This window comes from Pseudophryne corroboree, chromosome 10 (assembly GCF_028390025.1).
Source record: "Pseudophryne corroboree isolate aPseCor3 chromosome 10, aPseCor3.hap2, whole genome shotgun sequence".
Classification (NCBI taxonomy): domain Eukaryota; kingdom Metazoa; phylum Chordata; class Amphibia; order Anura; family Myobatrachidae; genus Pseudophryne; species Pseudophryne corroboree.
The window spans coordinates 242025578-242046002 of NC_086453.1; positions in this window are offsets into that span (position 1 = coordinate 242025578).

A 20425-nucleotide genomic window follows, 5' to 3' on the forward strand; every position below is an offset into this window, starting at 1 on the left:
TTCATCTGATTTTTTTTATCTATCAATACATATTCAATATCCAGGGCCCTTCCATGCTACATGACACAACTCAGTGTGAGTGTGCTCATCATTAGATCCCACAATATAATGAGTGGCAACATATGCAGGTATTTTTACATTCACAAATTTTTTCACTATGCATTGTGCCTAAACTGCTATTTGTATAATTGCATGTAATTCATGCAGCAGATTTTCATTGCCAATTACTTTTTTCTACCACATTTTAAAATATTCACCTCTCACAACATTGCTAGTTTTCACCATTTTAATAGCCATCTGTTATTTTACTTAAGAATTTTCAGCTTATTAACAAAAGTGCAGATGCCCCTCATAAATTCAGGTAACTTAAAGATCAACACGTTCTCCATCATACAAAGACTATGAGATCTACAGCCAACTATTCTGGCCTATGTCCAAAATACATTGCTTATTTGTTCCTGAGCTAGGTCTTTCATCAAACGGAAAACACCTAAATTCAAATGATGGCATACACAAGAATAAAAAAGTATTCTTCATGCCAACTTACAATTCTGACCTAGCTAAGACTGTTTGAAAGCACAGAGGGACTGGATAAAATGGTTGATATACAGCCTACTCTAAAGAAATTTATTTGGAGAGCAGCCAGTATGGAGATACTAGGGCATGTACAATGCAGCCTGGAAGCATCGTCAGTACCTTGGCATTCAGGGGGGGAAAAAACTGAATAATCTACATTATGGGCCAATGATCATTTTTACACCTTCATTGATTTAAATGACTCTTTAGAAATAGAAAATGATATTAACGGCCATCAAGAAACCCCCAATGCTCATTTACAAGCAGCACAGCTGTTCAAGGATGTATGGTGATGTTAACCTCTTAGATGCTAGATTTTTGAGATTACTGGCAGAGAAAACTTGGTAAACATTACAAATGACAATTTTTTAAATATGTAAATTAATGATTTTTCTAATTTCAGGTGAAATGCATTCTATAAGAATTAGTTGTGTTTAAATAATGTGCAGATATCCCACCATCAGTATTATCATTTGCCCTACTGTGGTTCAAAATCCAGATGGTTCAATAGGAAATACTTCAATAAAGAATTCTCTATCTGTATGTGTTACAAAAATATCTACGGATTGTTGTAATACTATAATGAAAGGAGTGCATGCAAGGATGACAAAAGGACACATATTACAAAGACCTTTTTAACCACTTAACTGGCATGGTCAGTCCCACCCTGTCCCCCCGTTTTTGACGAGGAGATCAGTTCTGCAGATGTGCATAATATAATGTTTAAATATTTAAAAAAATACTTTTTCAACTTTGTTAAATAAAATACATTTTAGAAAACAATGTTAACGCTTTTGAAGGAAAAAAATCGTCAGTTAAGTGGTTAAAAAAACTTTCAAAGTTAGGTTTCATAGATACTAATTTATATAATTTGGGAAACAACACAGTAACATAGCAAATTAACTCATTTCTCTTTACTGTTTCTTTATGCAATGGTAAACTTAGAAAAGTAATTACTTAATCACAAATAATTGGATCTGCTTTGAGATGCTATAGACTTAATTAAACTTTCTTTGGGGGTCCAAATTTTGCATGTCACACATTTCACTACAAGGGAGAAAGTGAGATAATAATCTAACTGGTTTTAATAAATGTCCCACATGACTTAAATGTTGTAATGCATATTGTTTTATTTTCACATCATGATATATTTTATTTTATCATATACTGTATAGGACCCAAATACACAGTATAGAAAATCTATGAAAAACCAGTACAAAATGACATTTTATATATACAGCTAGAACTGAAGTTTTTGATATGAGAAGTAACATACTGTATTTGCATACAATTCATATTTTATTAAGGTTATGTCCTTAGATCTTTTATAGCAAGTCAGCCTCAGAAGGGGTGAATAAGCTGCAAAATATGTGAAAAGTTTTTACTTAAATTATGTTGTCAGCATGGAGATTGAATACATATTTTTTTATAATGATTGTAAAGTCAAACAAGGTTACATACTGTACATCCAAAAAAAACTATTAAAAGTTTTTTTGTTTTTTAAAAATCTATTTGCAAGCCTGATTTGCCTGCGGAACTTTTGGTGATATTCTTTAGGGTTGATATAGGGTTTTCAGCACAAATTTCAGGGGGAGCATCATGTTTCCGAGTATTGGAAAGAACACTGGTTCAACTAGTTTTGTGGTGCAGTGACAATATAAGATTTAGGTTTGTAGAGAAATATTATTAAAGTGAGAAAGAGCATATTTTTGGAAATGGGAATAACAATATGAGGTTAACGGAAACAGGGCACAGAAAAAACTTCCCTTAAGGTATTTTTAATGTCTCTTTATTTTAGATATTCAATTAGTGCTGCGTTATCCGACAGTCAGAAAATAGGCACTTATACGACCATTTGCTATTCAATAGCAGGTGTTTTCGACAGTTTTTTGCTCCATTTTCACCATGCCTATGCAACTTTTTTTTCTGTTTGAATCGGCATGGGCGAAACGGGCTGAAAAACTGTTGAAAACACCCACAAATTTGATGATCCACGTGTTTTTGCCCAGCGGATTCTCTGACAAGTTGAAAAATTGGAACTCAACTGACAATCGGGTGGAAAGTGCCACTAGTTGAATACCCCCTTAATTATTAATTTAATCACAGAGGAAGTAAAATCAAGTAGTATTTTTGTGGAAAGACTAAATAGATTTAATTATTGAATGGACTGGTTTTACAGTAGTGGGAGCTTGGACTTTTGAAGTGGAATCTACACTTTTTCAGCATACTTCAGATCTTTAGATTGTTCTGTATCCCCAGCAAGAAGACACACTTCTAGATGCATTTTCCAAAAGAGGATATTAGGCATTTGCCTAACTACGGTATGTGCTGAGATGAATATCTAGATGCATGTTAATGTGGCTCATTGATATTTGGATTATTGAAAGGTAAGCACATGCCATAGTGAATACTATAAAGAAGACAAGATAGTAAAACAACAACTATCAGCAAGTGGGATACATATTTTGACTCCACAGAGATCTGGTACGCTGTCAGTTCATCTATCTGAATAATAATAATAATAATAATAATAATAAAATGATATTTATATAACTATTTTCTCCTAATAGGATTCAAATGCTTTACATTTGCATTTAAAACACAAAATACAAAAAAAGCTTAACAGGAAATAAGCATTTGGGATGTTTTTTTGAGAACTTATTAGACATTAGTGAATTTTTTTTAATTAAAAAGGAAAGTCTTGAGTCTCTTTTTGAAGGATTCTAGAGTAGGGGCCTCTCAAACTGTGCGGGGAATTGAGTTTCATAGAGTCAGAGCCACAAAGCGGATACTCAGAAATTCTAGGTACTGTTAATAGTCCTTCATCTACAGTTCGCAGTAATTGACAAGGGCAGTATTGAATCAGAAGCTGCTTCAGGTACCTTGGGCCCTGGTTGTGTAGGGCTTTGAAAGTCAGTAAGACAATCTTGAAACAGATTTGCTATCTTACAGGCAGCCAGTGAAGGGAGTAGAGAATGCGTGTTATGTGGCTGAAACAGGCCTGGTTGGTTAACAGCCTGGCAGCTTCCCTCTTGTACCAGTTGCAAGCGGTGCAATTCTTTTCCTTGGAGACCAAGGTATTACAGTAGTCTAAGCATGATTATACAAATGCATATATGACTTTAAGCAGAGCTTCTGACGGACTAAAGTGGTTGATTCTAGCTATGTTTCTGAAATGAAAGAATGAGGATTTAATTGTGGCTGATACCTGATGTTTAATTTTCAAGCACTATCATGGCAACACCAAAAATCTGCACATGTTCAGTGTTTTGTAATTAGGAACCACCAAACATGAGACCAATTTGTGGAATATGTCACAGTACTGTCCTTTGATGATGAGCTCTTATCATAAGGATCTCTTTTTTATCAGGATTCAGGGGTCTATTTACTAAGCCTTGGATGGAGATAAAGTGCACGGAGATAAAGTATCAGCCAATCAGCAACTACCTGGAATGTAACAGGCTGCATTTGAAAAAAATAAGAATTTACTCACCAGTAATTCTATTTCTCGTAGTCCGTAGTGGATGCTGGGAACTCTGTAAGGACCATGGGGAAAAGATGGGCTCCGCAGGAGACTGGGCACTCTAAAAGAAAGATTAGGTACTATCTGGTGTGCACTGGCTCCTCCCTCTATGCCCCTCCTCCAGACCTCAGTTAAGGAAACTGTGCCCGGAAGAGCTGACACAACAAGGAAAGGATTTGGAATCCAGGGTAAGACTCATACCAGCCACACCAATCACACTGTACAACTTGTGATAACCATACCTAGTTAACAGTATGAACAACAACTGAGCCTCATTTAACGGACGGCTCAAAACAATAACCCTTTAGTTAAGCAATAACTATATACATGTATTGCAGAGAGTCCGCACTTGGGACAGGCGCCCAGCATCCACTACGGACTACGAGAAATAGAATTACCGGTGAGTAAATTCTTATTTTCTCTGACGTCCTAGTGGATGCTGGGAACTCCGTAAGGACCATGGGGATTATACCAAAGCTCCCAAACGGGCGGTAGAGTGCGGATGACTCTGCAGCACCGCATGAGCAAACTCAAGGTCCTCCTCAGCCAGGGTATCAAACTTGTAGAACTTAGCAAACGTGTTTGACCCCGACCAAGTAGCAGCTCGGCAAAGCTGTAAAGCCAAGACCCCTTGGGCAGCTGCCCAAGAAGAGCCCACCTTCCTTGTGGAATGGGCTTTTACTGATTTTGGATGCGGCAATCCAGCTGCAGAGTGAACCAGCTGAATCGTGCTATAGATCCAGCGAGCAATAGTCTGCTTCGAAGCAGGAGCACCAACCTTGTTGGCTGCATACAGAATAAACAGCGAGTCAGACTTTCTGACTCCCGCCGTTCTGGAAACATAAATTTTCAAAGCCCGGACTACGTCCAGCAACTTGGAATCCTCCAAGTCCCTAGTAGCCGCAGGCACCACAATAGGCTGGTTCAAATGAAACGATGATACCACCCTAGGGAGAAATTGGGAACGGGTCTTCAATTCTGCCCTGTCCATATGGAAGATCAGATAAGGGCTTTTACACAACAAAACCGCCAATTCTGACACACGCCTAGCCGAAGCTAAGGCCAATAGCATGACCACTTTCATAGTGAGATATTTTAGCTCCACAGTCTTAAGTGGCTCAAACCAGTGGGATTTCAGGAAATCCAACACAACGATAAGATCCCAAGGTGCCACCGGTGGCACAAAAGGAGGCTGAATATGCAGCACCCCCGGAACAACGTCTGAACTTCAGGCAGTGAAGCCAGTTCTTTTTGAGAGAAAATGGATAGGGCCGAAATCTTGACCTTTATGGATCCTAATTTTAGGCCCATAGTCACTCCTGACTGTAGGAAGTGCAGGAATCGACCCCGCTGGAATTCCTCTGTAGGGCCTTTCCGGCCTCACACCAAGCAACCTATTTTCGCTATATACAGTGAAAAAGTCTTGCTGTCACGTCTTTCCTAGCCTTTATCAGCGTAGGAATAACTGCATCCGGAATGCCCTTTTCCGCTAGGATCCGGCGTTCAACCGCTATGCCGTCAAATGCAGCCGCGGTAAGTCTTGGAACAGACAGGGCCCCTGTTGCAACATGTCCTGTCTGAGAGGCAGAAGCCCTGAGTCCTCAGAGAGCATTTCTTGAAGCTCCGGGTACCGAGTCCTTCTTGGCCAATTCGGAGCAAAGAATATTGTTCTCACTCCTCCTTTTATTACAATTCTCAGCCCTTGGGTATGAGAGGAAGAGGAGGGAATACATAGACCGACTGGAACACCCACGGTGTTGCTAGTGCGACCACAGCTATCACCTGAGGGTCCCTTGACCCGGCTTAAAACCTTTTTTAGCTTTTTATTGAGGTGGGACGCCATCTAGTCCACCTGAGGCAGTTCCCATCAATTTGCAAACTGCATGAACACTTCCTGATGAAGTCCCCACTTTCCTGGGTGGAGGTCGTGCCTGCTGAGGAAGTCTGCTTCCCAGTTGTCCACTCCCGGAATGAACACTGCTGACAGTGCGCTTACTTGATTCTCCGCCCAGCGAAGAATTCTGGTGGCTTCTACCCTCGCCACCCTGCTCCTTGTGCCACCTTGGCGGTTTACATGAACCCCTGCGGTCTGACTGGATCAGAACCGGTTGGTCGCGAAGCAGGATCTCCGCTTAACTTAGGGCGTTGTATATGGCCCTTAGTTCCAGGATATTGATGTGAAGGCAAGTCTGTTGACTTGACCACAGACCTTGGAAATTTCTTCCCTGTGTAACTGCCCCCCACCCTCGGAGGCTTGCATCCGTGGTCACCAGGATACAGTCCTGAAAGCCGAATCTGCGGCCCTCGAGAAGGTGAGCACTCTGCAGCCACCCCAGGAGAGACACCCTGGCCCTGGGGGATAGGGTGATTAACCAATGCATCTTAAGAGGTGATCCGGACCACTTGTCCAGTAAGTCCCATTGGAAGGTCCTCGCATGGAACCTGCCTAAGTGGATGGCCTCGTATGATGCCACCATCCTTCCCAGAACTCGAGTGAGTGATGCACTGACACCTGTTTTGGATTTAATAGATTCGTGACCAGTGTCATGAGCTCCTGAGCTCTCTCTATCGGGAGATAAACCCTTTTCTGGTTTGTGTCTAGGATCGTGCCTAGGAGAGGCAGATGAGCTGTAAGAACCAACTGCGACTTTGGAATATATAGAATCCAGCCGTGTTGCCATTACACTTCCAGAGAAAGTGATACGCTGTTCAGCAACTGCTCTCTTGATCTCGCTTTTATGAGGAGATCGTCCAAGTATGTGATAATTGTGACACCTTGCTTCCGCAGGAGCACAATCATATCCGCCATTACCTTGGTTATGACAATCCTGTACCGCAATTCTGAGGTACGCCTAATGAGTGGATAAATGGGGACATGAAGGTATGCATCCCTTATGTCCCGATTCACGATAAAGTCTCCCCCTTTTTAGGCTTGCCCTGACCGCTCTTAGCGATTCCATCTTGAACTTGAACCTTCGCAGGTAGATGTTCAGGGATTTTTAATTCAATATGGGTCTGACCGAACCGTCTGGTTTCGGGATTACAACATGGTCGAATAATAACACCCTCTTGTTGAAGGAGGGGACCCTTGACCACCACCTGTTAAAGATACAATTTGTGAATTGCAGTTAACACTGGCTCCCTCTCTTGGGTGGAAGCCCGCAGGGCCGTCGGTGAGGGGCATCTTCTCACAGTCCAGCTTGTATCCCTGAGACACAATATCTATTGCCCAGGGACCTAACAAGGAGTAAACCCACTTGTGGCTGAACTTACGAAGGCGTGTCCCCACTGGGCCTAGCTCCGCCTGTGGAGCCCCAGTGGCATAGGTGGATTTTTGTAGGGGCCGGGGAGGACTTATGTTCCTGGGAACTAGCTGTGTTGATCCCGGCTCTGACAAGAAAGGACGCACCCTCAGACTTTCTTGTTTCTTTATTCGAAAGGCTGCATTTAATAATGTCGTGCTTTCTTAGGCTGTGCAGGAATATAAGGCAAACTAGCAGAATTACCAGCTTTAGTTGTGGAGACCAGGCCCGAGAACCCTTCTCCACACAATCCTCAGCCTTCCATATGCCTCTTAAGTCGGCATCATCTGTCCAATGCATATTCTACAGGACACGTCAAGCAGAGATCGACATAGCTTTGACTCTAGGACCCAGTATACTCATGTCTCTTTGGGCATGCTTTATAACTATATATCTATCACTTAAGACAGCATCTTTAATATATTTACTAGGGTCTCAATCTCTGCTGATAAGGTACCTGTCCACGCTGCCACAGCGCTATAAACCCATGCCGACACAATCGCCGGTCTGGGTAGTATACTAGAATGTGCACGCTATCTGCAGGATCCCTGAGAATAGCAAGTGCTACCATCTGTGCAAACAGGACACCCTAGGGGGAGATTCTCAACACATCCTGGCCCTAGTGGGGAAAGGATACAGCCTGAGAATTCTCTTGTGGGAAGCTGCCGTCTCTTGTCTGGAGATTCTCGCTCTTTTTCCTCATGAGAGGAGGGAAATTTACCTCAGCATTCTTCCCCATAAACATGTGTACTCTCGTGTCAGGGACAGATGAGTCGTCAGTGATATGCAAATCATCTTTTATTTCAATAATCATATATTGAATACCTTCTAGCCATCTTGGCTGTAACTTTGCATTATCGTAGTCGACAGTGGAGTTAAACTCCGTGTCGATACCAGTGTTTGTTATTTTGGATAGTGAGCATTGTGAGACTCTGATGGTCTCTGTGACATAGGGACAGACATGGGTCGATTTCCTGTCTGTTCCCTAACCATTTGTGCAATAAATTCACCTTAGCACTTACACATATCCAAACAGGTGTTGGCGTTGTCGACGGAGACACCCTCTCACACACATATCCGCTCTATCACCTCCTTAGAGGAGCCTTTTACCTCAGACATGTCGACACACACGTACCGACACACCACACACACAGGGGATGCTCTATTTGAGGACAGTTCCCCCACAAGGCCCTTTGGAGAGACAGAGAGAGAGTATGCCAGCACACACCCCAGCGCCATATAACCCAGGGATTACACTACAACTCAGTGTTTACCCAGTAGCTGCTGTATATGCAATTTTTGCGCCTAAATTTATGTGCCCCCCCCCCTCTCTTTTCACCCTTTGTGTACCAGGATACTACAGGGGAGAGCCTGGGGAGCTTCCTTCCAGCAGAGCTGTGAAGAGAAAATGGCGCTGGTGTGCTGAGGAAGAAGGCCCCGCCCCCTCAGCGGCGGGCTTCTGTCCTGTTTCTGGCTAAAAATGGCGGGGGTTTTACACATATACAGTCACAGACTGTATTATGTGTATTTTTATGCCAAAGGTATTTTTATTGCTGCCCAGGGCGCCCCCCCCCAGCGCCCTGCACCCTACAGTGACCGGAGTGTGTGGTGTGCAGTGGGAGCAATGGTGCACAGCTGCGGTGCTGTGCGCTACCTTAATGAAGACAGGAGTCTTCTGCCGCCGATTTCATTGCTTCTCTTCTGTCTTCTGGCTCTGCAAGGGGGACGGCGGCGCGACTCCGGGAACGGACGATCGAGGTCAGGCCCTGTGTTCGAACCCTCTGGAGCTAATGGTGTCCAGTAGCCTAAGAAGCACAAGCTAGCTGCAAGCAGGTAGGTTTGCTTCTCTCCCCTCAGTCCCACGTAGCAGTGAGTCTGTTGCCAGCAGATCTCACTGAAAATAAAAAACCTAACAAATACTTTCTTTCTAGCAAGCTCAGAAGAGCCCACTAGGAGCACCCAGCTCTGGCCGGGCACAGATTCTAACTGAGGTCTGGAGGAGGGGCATAGAGGGAGGAGCCAGTGCACACCAGATAGTACCTGATCTTTCTTTTAGAGTGCCCAGTCTCCTGCGGAGCCCGTCTATTCCCCATGGTCCTTACGGAGTTCCCAGCATCCACTAGGACGTCAGAGAAATGACAGTTAGGAGCTGGTTGGCTGGTACTTTATCTCCGTGCACTTTATCTCCATCCAATGCTTAATAGACCCATCTGTTACAGCCAACTGGCACTCACTCAATCCTGGTGTTCAGCTAGACAGCTATTTAGGATTTGTATTGGTTTCTCAGTATCTGGAGCAAAGGACAGGTACAGTTGTGTATCTTCTGCATAGCAGTGGTAGAAAAGGCCATGACATCTGATTATTTAATTCAGTGGTAGCATGTATACTGCAAAAAGCATGGGATATAGTATAGAACCTTGTGGAACACCGTATGGCAGTGAAATTAGAATAAAAACAGCGCTTTAAGCTGGATAAGGTATAAAAACAGTCATAACATTTATTTATACATAATAATAAAAAGTTTCATAAAATGATATTGTTACAACAGAAAAATAATACTTTACTTATAAAGGGGTGCCCTTTTATATGTAACATATTCTGTTTCTGTTGCAACAATATAATTTTATGAAACTTTTTATTATGTATAAATAAATGTTATTACTGTTTTTATACCTTATCCAGCTTAAAGTGCTGTTTTTATATCTATTTTTAATCTGCTCAGGGACTAACTATCCCTTTATCAGCTGCTATTTGGTTAAACATCTCACTTCAGTGCTAGATCTACCATCTTGGTAAATTTCTTCACATAATCCCATGGCAGTGACACTGGTGATGATGAATACACTTTGCTCCAGAAGAAACTCTTTGTGATCTGCCAGTGAGGAATGATTTGAACCGGCTAAGAACTTTGCCATCCAGTCCAAAGACAACATATCAGTCTCTACACAGTCTGCTTACACTGGCTACTCAGCAAAAGAAGTTCAGGCATTAACTTTACACAGTAGATGCAAAAAATTATATATCAAGTATATAATAAACAGGCGCCAAAATGAGTGGTTTTTCCTAGCCGCTGTAAATGGAGAAAGTCAGTCTCCTGAACAAAGAATACAAAAAAATAGGAATAAATTACAGCGCTAATACAACTGATGCTAATGATATATGGATTTATTCATTAAAACAGACTGATATATCAAATGTAAATAAAATTAATAAAAATGCTCTTAGACCAATTCATGGACATATAATAGGCTCCTCAGCAATAACCTTATTAAGGCAAAGGTCCATATGATAATGTTTGGACACAAGGGGGTAAATTTACTAAGAATCGTATTTTCCCATTTGAGGTCAAAGTTCAATCACGAATGACATCGAAAGTGTAAATATGCAACTTTTTGAATTGATTACGACTAATTTACTAAGCTGCCGTATTCTGCATTTTCAGTTTTTCCGATGTCGATGTCATTCGTTTTTTTAGGCAGTGTTTTACGTGAGTGATTTGTAAAACACTGCCGACTTTAATACAATGAATCTCGGCCGGATCTGAGAGATCCGTGCTGGGCTTCATTGTGCACCTTGTAAAAAATAAATATTTAAACTTTAAAAAAAATTGTGTGGGGTCCCCCCTCCTAAGCCAAACCAGCCTCGGGCTCTTTGAGCCGGTCCTGGTTGCAAAAATATGGGGAAAAAATTGACAGGGGTTCCCCCATATGTAAGCAACCAGCACCGGGCTCTGCGCCTGGTCCTGGTTCCAAAAATACGGGGGACAAAAAGCATAGGGGTTCCCCGTATTTTTGAAAACAGCACCGGGCTCCACTAGCTGGACAGATAATGCCACAGCCGGGGGTCACTTTTATACAGTGCCTTGCGGCCGTGGCATCAAATATCCAACTAGTCACCCCTGGCCGGGGTACCCAGGGGGAGTGGGGACCCCTTCAATCAAGGGGTCCCCCCCCAGCCACCCAAGGGCCAGGGGTGAAGCCCGAGGCTGTCCCCCCCCACCCAATGGGCTGCGGATGGGGGGCTGATAGCCTTTGTTGAAAGTAATGAATAATGTTTTTAGTAGCAGTACTACAAGTCCCAGCAAGCCTGACCCCAAGCTGGTACTTGGAGAACCACAAGTACCAGCATGCGGCGGAAAACCGGGCCCGCTGGTACCTGTAGTACTACTACTAAAAAAATACCCCAATAAAGACATTACACACACACCTTGAAAGTATAACTTTAATGCATACATACACACCTCCATATACACATACTTACCTTATGTTCACACGAGGGTCGGTCCTCTTCTCCATGTAGAATCCATGGTGTACCTGTTGAAAAAATCATACTCACCAAATCCAGTGTAGAGGGCTCCTCGGGTAATCCATTTGTAATCCACGTACTTGTAAAAATAAAAAAACGGGACACCCGACCACGAACTGAAAGGGGCCCCATGTTTTCACATGGGACCCCTTTCCCCGAATGCCAGAAACCCCCTCTGACTGATGTCTAAGTGGGTTTCTTCAGCCAATCAGGGAGCGCCACGTTGTGGCACCCTCCTGATCGTCTGTGTGCTCCTGTACTGTCTGACAGGCGGCACACGGCAGTGTTACAATGTAGCGCCTATGCGCTCCATTGTAACCAATGGTGGGAACTTTGTGGTCAGTGGTGAGGTTACTTTCGGTCACCCGCTGACCACAAAGTTCCCACCATTGGTTACAATGGAGCGCATAAGCGCTACATTGTAACACTGCCATGTGCCGCCTGTCAGACAGTACAGGAGCACACAGCCGATCAGGAGGGTGCCACAACGTGGCGCTCCCTGATTGGCTGAAGAAACCCACTTAGACATCAGTCAGAGGGGGTTTCTGGCATTCAGGGAAAGGGGTCCCATGTGAAAACATGGGGATCCTGGTTCACATATAGCATGAAGATGGGTGGTCCTGGGTTGAGAGCCTAATTCATGCTATATGTGAACCAGGATCCCGAATCCAACTTGGTCTAAGTAAGGAAAATTTCCCAGGATTCATTTACAAACGGAACACAGCGTGCTGGACATTAAGGTGTCAATCAAAACGGACTGTGAACCAAAATCCATTCCACAGATAAAGACCCGGATCCGGATCAATGCATTGGAACACCTGATGGGTAATTAATTACACTGGTCTTGGTGAAAATTAGACCTTGTGTCCAAACATTATCATATGGACCTTTGCCTTAATAAGGTTATTGCTGAGGAGCCTATTATATGTCCATGAATTGGTCTCAGAGCATTTTTATTAATTTTATTTACATTTGATATATCAGTCTGTTTTAATGAATAAATCCATATATCATTAGCATCAGTTGTATTAGCGCTGTAATTTATTCCTATTAACTTTACACAGACCTGACATACTGTCAGTGCAGCCAGATGGATATGAAAATACAGCAGTCTTTAAACAGACACCTATATAACTTGTGAGTGGTGGGCCAATGTGCAAAAATATGCTTTGGACCCTCCTCCTCTACCCCATTCCATGTGCATCTTATGCCACATGGTAGTGGATGACAGGGAGAGTAAGAGGGTGACAGGGAAAGGCAGAGGGTGGTGGCAGGGATAATATAGAAATATAGATCTTCACTAGTTATCCCCCCTCAAGTAATTCCACTCAAATCATGTCTTCTTTCTTAAAGTTACCCCAATATATAGATATTCTGTATATATGGGAAACTGGTAGAGTGGGGGAAAAAGGGGAGAGATGGGGGAGCCCTTTGCTCCTTTATTCTCCCTTTGTCTCCTCCTGTGGACTGACTCAGACTGACTCATGATAATGCTGCTGACTGAGGGCCCCTTAATCTCAGTGGGACCCGATGCAATGCACTGGCAGCACCACTGCTAGTTCACCCTTGATAACAGTTCCAAGTACTGTATCTGACTTCACAGATATATACTACACTATAAGCACTGCCAGTTACATGCTGCAATACAATGCAACGTAGATAAATTATGTTCAGAAATAGAAAAATAAATAGAAAAATCATGTTTGTAAGATGATAATATATGTCCAGAGGAAAAAGGGACATCACTAAACATCCATAGAAGGAAGCTGCAGCCACCATAGCTGAAGCAGAGTTTTTGGAGGCATTAGAAAACTTGTACTCTGATATCAAGTAGAGAAACAATATACTGGGATCAGAGCTTGAACCCTAAGATTCATTACAAAGAACATCAAAGTATGAATATCAAGTTTCCAACACAAGTGACAATCTTCTACAAATGCAAGGTACTGTTAAAGCAAGGCTTTATTAGTCAGGCAAGCCAAACATGCTGTGCAGTGCAAGAATAAGTCAGTAACAAATCCCACTTATACAAGAGAACTCTACACAGGGTTAACCCAGAGCCGGCCCTAACCAATATGATGCCCTAGGCAAGATTTTAGATGGTGCCCCCTAGCACCACCGCTGGTTCCGCCTCTGACCTTGCACCTCTTTCCCAGCACCACCACCCCTCATCCATAACAGTCCTTATTTTGGTGTTTGTATATTTTAAATAGGAACAGTTCGCACATTTGGAGCACAGCCCAAAAAGGGGTGTGTTTTTGCTGGCAAGGGGCATGGCCACACAATAGTAACCCCAATTCCAATTACGCCACACAGTACTGCAACTTTATTCACATTTGATCATGCGATAATGTCCATAATTCATATTACATCCCACAGTAGTATCACTTTACCTTATAAACGTTACATTAGAGCCCCTTATTCACATTACATCACACTGAATTGCTCCTTATTCACATTCACTTTACACCCCACCCTATTGCTCCTTATTCACATTAGAGGACACAGTAGTGCCCTTTCTATACGCAATGCCACATAGTAGAGCACCTTATACACATAATGCCACACAGTAATGCCCCTTACACATATGAGACACATTATTAATGTCCTTATAAACATAATGTGCCTTACACATTATGACAACCTTTATTAATGCCCTTTTACACATAATGTCCCTTACACATATGCTGCACATTAATAATGCCCTTATACACATAATGACACACATAGTGCCCCCTGCACATTTGCTGCACATTATTAGTCCCCTATACACATAATGACACACATACAGTATTACCCTGTTACACATAATTTACATATGTCGCACATTATTAATTCCCTTATACACATAATGACACAGTATCCCTTACACATATGTTGCACATTATTAATGCATTTTTACATGACACACATAATGCTCCTTACACATATTCTGAACACTACTGCACAACCAACCAACTCACATGCACACAGCACTCACACTGCCACTAACACTGTGACCTCTGCCTCTACTTGGATACAGATGTGTCCTCATAAATCTTGCCTCAATGCTGACTGGCACATTATTTTAATGAACAACACAGAACAGAGAAAGATTGTCTCTTTGTTGGCGCACTTAGAAGAAAAAAGAAGAGAATGTATTTACATTTGCTACGAATAACTCGTTTTTTTTAAAAACAACTTTTATTAATACCAACTGAAAATGTTGCAATTGAGAAACATAAATATGAAAAAATGTGTACAAATTCGTGTAAATTCCGTGAATTAATTCACTGGTGCAAGTAAATAAAAAACTGATTCACAATGCCTGGTTTTTCTGCTCAGTTAATTACATCAGAATTTTGTGGATCGTGGATATTGCACGGTAACTGTATGTAGGCTTAAATATTATAAGCTCCCATCAATGTGGTTGTCTGGACCTCTTACTGCTGACAGCTGACCCTGTTACACCTTCGTATTATTGTTCATATATAATAAGAACACAAATGATTATCATAATCGACATTGGTATTAGTCCCTGAATATTATGACTCCAACTGTTGTGTGTAAGCTAGGTCCCATCAATTATGCAGGATGGTCTATTTACCCACCTTCCCATATCAAGTGGATAATTATGAATGTAGATATTTAATTATAGGCAATTGCCACAATTCTCCGCATCCGGATTCCCGTAAATACTGTAGGGGTTATTATATCCAGAGTATAATCCAAGATCACAAAGGCTATATTGCCTGCCACTAGATATGGTGGGAAACTATATCCCAAATTTTTTTGAATGTTTGGGGTTTAGAAAAGATATTCCCAATTATGATCCAAAGTACAATAATTTCTAACCGTGTATAGATGGAAGAGAATTCAAATCATAAGCAATAAACCTATCTTATCGTCTAATGTGTATGCTTCAGATTTATTAGTAGCCACTGCGCTTATATCAATTGATTGATAGGACCCTAATGTATGGGTTCAAAATGCGGGCTCCACATCTAACGGTGCTGCCTGGCCTAGAACTTAGTAGCTAGGTCTACAGCAGGTATAATGAGATTTCACTAAGAACCTATTCGATTTATACTGGAGGGGCAACCTATGTAATTATTTTAATCAGATAAATATATCTTTATTATAGCGGGTTACACACGCCTAACAGATTCATGTGATATTCTTGCTGGTCTGTGCTTGCCGTTAGTTAGGAATCAACATGTCCCACACCGTATGTGTGCTAGTAGATAGCTTAAGTACAATATTATCTGTGTCAATAAAGCCGTACCCCAATGATATTAATGGGTAAAAGCTGTGTTGAAAGGAATTCTATCTGGCACGTATCGCAGAGATCTCAACATAGAGGCAGAGCGGCGTGGCTGTGCAGGGTATTCTAACCTGCAATATCAGTAATTAAATCTTAGCAGTCCCTTTGGTATTGTTCAATAGGCAAAACAAGATTGATTCGTGCCTCACACCTGTGTTCTATTACAAATCCTAAAGGTTACTTATGGTCCGCTGTTGCCTAGTCAAGTCTTATCACTAAAATTACTGGTCCTCGTATCTGACTTTATTGCCGTTAATATAGTGGTTAATTATATGGTCCCCGTATCTGACTCTCTGTACTCTCTATGTCATTAATGCAGTGGCTGCGCTAATCTGGCATTTGCATACTCCCTACTTAACATTGCCTACATAACATTGCTATATCTTCCATTTCTCATCTATCCACACTATCTTGTAAATTTATTCAAGCATATTTTTTACAATTGTGGTCAGTACGAGCGGGCTTGTCAGCACCGCTTGGAAACGCTGACGTGCACGTTTCGCAATTGCTTTAACAAGGCGCAGCCACTGGTGTGTGGCACAAATAAATCTTGTTTTGCCTATTGAACAATACCAAAGGGATTGATAAGATTTAATTACTGATATTGCAGGTTAGAATACCCTGCACAGCCACGCCGCTCTGCCTCTATGTTGAGATCTCTGTGATACGTGCCAGATAGGATTCCTTTCAACACAGCTTTTACCCATTAATATCATTTGGGTACGGCTTTATTGACACAGATAATATTGTACTTAAGCTATCTACTAGCACATATACGGTGTGGGACACGTTGATTCCTAATTAACGGCACGCACAGACCAGCAAGAATATCACATGAATCTGTTAGGAGTGTGTAACCCGCTATAATAAAGATATATTTATCTGATTAAAATAATTACATAGGGTGCCCCTCCAGTATAAATCGAATAGGTTCTTAGTGAAATCTCATTATACCTGCTGTAGACCTAGCTACTAAGTTCTAGGCCAGGCAGCACCATTAGATGTGGAGCACGCATTTTTAACCCATACATTAGGGTCCTATCAATCAATTGATATAAGCGCAGTGGCTACTAATAAATCTGAAGCATACACATTAGACGATAAGATAGGTTTATTGCTTATGATTTGAATTCTCTTCCATCTATACACGGTTAGAAATTACTGTACTTAGGATCATAATTGGGGATATCTTTTCTAAACCACAAACATTAAAAAAAATTTGGGATATAGTTTCCCACCATATCTAGTGGCAGGCAATATAGCCTTTGTGATCTTGGATTATACTCTGGATATAATAACCCCTACAGTATTTACGGGGAATCCGGATGCGGAGAATTGTGGCAATTGCCTATAATTAAATATCTACATTCATAATTATCCACTTGATATGGGAAGGGGTGTAAATGGACCATCCTGCATAATTGATGGGACCTAACTTACACACAACAGTTGGAGTCATAATATTCAGGGACTAATACCAATGTCGATTATGATAATCATTTGTGTTCTTATTATATATGAACAATAATACGAAGGTATAACAGGGTCAGCTGTCAGCAGTAAGAGGTCCAGACAACCGCATTGATGGGAGCTTATAATATTTAAGCCTACATACAGTTACCGTGCAATATCCACGATCCACAAAACTCTGATGTAATTAACTGAGCAGAAAAAACAGGCATTGTGAATCAGTTTTTTATTTATTTGCATCAGTGAATTAATTCACGGAATTTACATGAATTTGTACACATTTTTTCATATTTGTGTTTCTCAATTGCAACATTTTAAGATGGTATTAATAAAAGTTATTTTTAAAAAAAAACTAGTTATTCGTAGCAAATGTAAATACATTCTCTTCTTTTTTCTTCTAAGTGCGCCAACAAAGAGACAATCTTTCTCTGTTCTGTGTTGTTCTGTAACTTATTGTCTATGGCAGCACCCCCTATGATTAATGGTAATAAAACTTCCTTGTAATCATAAAATTTGGGGAAATTTTCACTTAAACTAAAAATATCAATACCTTTCTAGTGCAGAGGACATCCTTACCCCCATTTCCCTTATGTGTACATTATTTTAATGAAAATGCATCTTATTTGCATTGCTATGTGGCTAGGATGCACAAGCAGCTTCTGCTGAATAAAATGATATGTGGTATGCCTATATACTGTATGCCACTGTGGCTGTATCTGCATATGAAATGCTACACACAGAATATAGGCATGTCGCATATCATTTTAATCAGGAGAAGCTGCTGATGCCCCTAGGCATATCAAATGCCCTAGGCAATTGCCTAGTTTGCCTATACCTATGGCCGGCTCTGGGTTAACCTACAAGGAACAGCACTCCCACATGGCAGATACTTTTAGCCTGCAAACTCCAACATAGGAAAGTGGAAGGCTGTGCTAAATAAATACGTTCTGACAATAATGATATTAGTATATTACTAGTACAATTTATTAACAGATAATATCACTAAATTCTTATGATCAATATGTCATAAAATGCATGCAACATAAATAAAACTTGATAAAATCATACAGTAGATATAATAAAAAAGCTGAAAAAGCTGAAAGCTGCTAGCTGAACGCAGCGAAACGCGTTAGTTGCACAGGGGACCCAAAGCCAGAGACTACTAATTGGAAGACCGAACCACCCCCCACACAAATTCCGGATCGCCATATACGAATTGGAGGACTTAAATAGCAGATTGGACCGACAACTTCTACAATCCGCATTGCATGAGGAGCTCACCATTCAAAATCCAAGAGCACCGATTCCTCTAGCGGTATTTGCTATCCTATGGGACACTGCTTACCTCCTATACATTCATATATACCGGACTCAGATCGATCTGGGGGATCAATTTGGAACGGACTCTTCCACTCACCGATTAATTTCTATTCTGACCAATTGGGTAAGCCCTTTTTATTATATCTACTGTATGATTTTATCAAGTTTTATTTATGTTACATGCATTTTATGACATATTGATCATAAGAATTTAGTGATATTATCTGTTAATAAATTGTACTAGTAATATACTAATATCATTATTGTCAGAACGTATTTATTTAGCGCAGCCTTCCACTTTTCTTTGTTTATTTACCTTGTGGGGGTGACTCCCCCTTATTTAAGGCAGCAGCTCGGTGAAACACCTTATACCCAAAGCGCCCGAGTACCCTTGGGTTATCAAACATTCACAAACTCCAACATAGGCCATGCCTCCTGCACACAATAGGGGTATGATAAAGCCCGAACTTAATAATTTCTAGCAAGTGTGACCTCTCACAATTTACTCATCCTGCCAATACACAACATACTATACAAACTAGACTTTACTAAATTACATTCATAATGAGATTTAGGGCTATATGTACAGTACTTACCCTAAGAGAGAGATAAAGTGACATAAAAGACAAGATTCTTGGACTTGCAATATGCTGTAGAGAGCTCCAATGAAAGATCTTTGCACTTGCAAGTAGTCATGGAGAACCTCAGAACTAGTTAAGAATGTAGTAGCCTTGAACTTGCTTGAAGTCAAGAGACGCTCCAGTTCTATTAAGGTGAGAATCCTAGAGCCCTCAAGAGGTGTTTCAACATTAGCCACCCCCCGCTGTTCCCTTAGTGCTTGTTGTGCACACCAGTACTTAGGGGGCCCACTGGACTTAATTCCTCCTGCAATAGGAGATCACCCAATAGTCCAAAAATACACAGAATAAAGACTGAAGATAGAAGATATGGCAGTGTCTTGGTGACTGAGACACAACTTGATCAGACTCCGGTCCAACATGATCCTCCCGTACTAGGGGTTGCCAAGGGGTAGAGTAGAACATTGGCAGATACAGACAGTGTGTCAGGAGCTACTGTGGCTCAGCCATATGGGCTAAAAGCAGTCTGGCCAGATATATTAGAACAGGAATTGCTTGACCTTGCAGGACATCAGCAGACAGGTCAGGTATGCAGGAAAGGCTGAAGCTTGGCCTAGCAGGAAGTCAGCAGACAGGACTGTAATGCCAGATTGGTTGAAACTTGACCTTGTAAAATGTCAGCAACTAGACCATATGTACTGGATGGACAGTAGGATTAGCTTTTCAGAATATTAAGTAAACGACAAAGATATGCTTGATGTTAACGGGCAGACCAAGTGTGAAGGGTTAGTCGAAGCTTGGCCCTGAAGGGTGTTAACATGCAGAACTAGTGTACATAATTGTCTGAAGCTTAGCGTTGAAAGATGTTAGTAAACTGACTAGGCATGCAGGATCGACTGAAGCTTAATCTTGCAGGATGTTAGCTAACAAGCCAGATTTGCAGGATTTGCTGAAGCATGGACTTGCAGGATTTTAATTGACAGACCAGGTTTAAAAGGTTGGCTAAAGCATAGACTTGCAAGATGAATATTACTACTAGAGATTAGAG